Raw genomic sequence first — 786 nt, 5'->3', positions numbered from 1 at the left:
CGAGTCGTAGTGAAATAAGAAAATATTAATATATATCGTGTAGGCTTAATAGCATTTGCTATTGCTCGTATTTAAATCAAATATAAGTAAATAAATTTGTGTCGGCTTTAATATATACATTTTATTCTATTAAAATAGTTTTGATTCGAACAAATACCATAGTAACTTACCTGTGGTTCCTTTGATTAGAAAAGAGGAAATTCCTTGAAAATCGCATTGATCGCTACGAAACTGGAAACAGTGGTGTAGAATAACTAATTTCCGCCATTTTTCAAATTTATTATTTATTAAGAAATGACTTAATTACCAAAAACAACGTATAAATTTTCTTTAAGTCGATATTTACGTTCGATATAGTTGTATTGATAAACACTTTCTATATCTTAAATTAAAATACTATAATAAAACCAACTACATTAACAAAAATAATATACATGAAAATTTGGCTACAATAATTTTTTGTTGTTATTATTTTTATATACCCATACAGCCAAGAAGCTAGAACCTTGTAAGGCTTGGGAATCTGAAATCTGGATAATTGAAAATCAGTATTTTAGATTAAGTCTTGAATTTCGCTTTTGATTGAGTCATGCTGAAATCGAATCAATACTCTTCAATACGTTTTATCATAACATTTCTTTTGGTGGCCTTTTCTAACTGTTGACACACAAACTCTTGTACATCAGCTAAAGCAGTTCACAGACACTCCACATATTCCTGTGAACATTGTGAAATGCTTGTGGTTGGAAGTGAACTGGGCATCATGTCTACAGGGAGCAGTATATT

Source organism: Limulus polyphemus, unplaced genomic scaffold (assembly GCF_000517525.1).
Source record: "Limulus polyphemus unplaced genomic scaffold, Limulus_polyphemus-2.1.2 Scaffold7329, whole genome shotgun sequence".
NCBI classification, from domain to species: domain Eukaryota; kingdom Metazoa; phylum Arthropoda; class Merostomata; order Xiphosura; family Limulidae; genus Limulus; species Limulus polyphemus.
Note: the sequence above shows the minus strand (reverse complement) of the source record.